Source organism: Ipomoea nil, unplaced genomic scaffold (assembly GCF_001879475.1).
Source record: "Ipomoea nil cultivar Tokyo-kokei standard unplaced genomic scaffold, Asagao_1.1 scaffold1250, whole genome shotgun sequence".
In the NCBI taxonomy this organism is placed as follows: Eukaryota; Viridiplantae; Streptophyta; class Magnoliopsida; order Solanales; family Convolvulaceae; genus Ipomoea; species Ipomoea nil.
In genome coordinates this window covers 773767-775432 of record NW_017617678.1, presented here as the reverse complement: position 1 = coordinate 775432, position 1666 = coordinate 773767, and the positions used below count along the sequence as shown (strand labels likewise).

Genomic DNA, 1666 nt, shown 5'->3' with positions numbered 1-1666 from the left:
CAGGTTCAATTCCCGGCAATAGCATTTTTATATATCCAGAAATTCATAACTATATAACCACAATTTCATAACTATATATCCACAATTTCATAACTATATATCCACAGTGAATGAATGAAGTAAAAATCCACAATGAATGAATGAATGAAGTAAAAATCCACAATGAATGAACTAAATATCCACAATATATGATGAACTAAATATCCACAATGAATGAACTAAATATCCATAAATTCATAACTATATAACCACAATTTCATAACTATATATCCACAATTTCATAACTATATATCCACAGTGAATAAATGAATGAAAAATCCACAATGAATGAATGAATGAAGTAAAAATCCACAATGAATGAATGAAGTAAAAATCCACAATGAATGAATGAATGAACTAAATATCCACAATATATGATTGAATTAAATATCCACAATGAATGAACTAAATATCCACAATGAATGAACTAAATATCCATAAATTCATAACTATATAACCACAATTTCATAACTATATATCCACAATAATGCTATTGCTGAGAGTCGAACCTGAATTTTTTTTTTTTAAAGTGGGACGCGAGTTTTTAATCAAAACGACGTCGTTTTAAACCGTATGCACCATGCGCATGGTACATTCGATTGCACAGCATAACTATTGCGCTTCTATTTACTTTGGGTCAGTACCGACAGACTTAGGAGCCCATTTGGAAGATACGACCACATGGTTAAAAGCCACACATTCTACCACTGAGCTAAGACGGCTAACTAAACATAAATAGTTTAAAGACATATCTGAATGGTCAATGGCCCAATCCACAAGAGATCAGATAGTGGACCATGGTCCATAAACGGGCAAATTATATCCTTCGGGGAATGGGCTATAAAGCCCACAGACTTAGGGGCCCATTTGGAAATATGGTTACGCAAAACGCCGTCCGTGGGGATCGAACCCACGACCACGTGGTTAAAAGCCACGCGCTCTACCACTGAGCTAGGACGGCCAACTGATGGTCTTTAGCAATTAAATTATTTTGAAAGTTACACTAATTTATTTCTATCCTCATTGATTACAAAACTCGAACATAAATTTATGCAATTTTTGCAATAATATTTATTGTTTATGATTGAAATTCACATTTAAGATTTACATTTGACGCCGGATATGGTTGAATTAAAGTTATGTTTTTTTCAAAAAAAAAAAAGATTTAAGTTTTTAGTCATTTCATGAATTTTAGAGTACTTTTAATCTATTCTTATAAATAATGTAGCGGTTAAATTTATATGTTTTATCACATATTTACATTGTTGGATAAAATTAAATTTTTTATATTTATGTAGTCTCAGCTTCACTGGACTAATCCTAAACGCGCAGGACCCCGTCGCTAAAGACATTGTAGAAGTAAATCGCAAGTCATACTTAAGTAAAATTGAATTTTTTGTTGAGTAAGTTGGATTAATCATACTTCTTTTCTTTTCTTTTTTCTTTTTTTTTTTTTTTAACTCAACAAACTAACGAAGTGATATTAGGAGCTCATCAAACTAGAAAATGTATATACTATAATAGCTTTTGTTGAGTTTATTGATTGAATGTGTCTCCTAGTATTCTATGTATTTAATGTGTGATATTTGATATTTTTAATCATGTGATACTCTAGGTTAGTGTATGA

General features: G+C 31.0%; 1 non-coding gene across 1 annotated transcript; it reads right to left on the bottom strand.

The window, feature by feature from the left end:
• Positions 1-928: 928 nt before the first annotated feature.
• On the bottom strand, positions 929-1000 carry TRNAK-UUU. The gene has a single exon. It is a non-coding gene; the product is annotated as a tRNA-Lys (tRNA).
• Between the last annotated feature and the right edge of the window lie 666 nt (positions 1001-1666).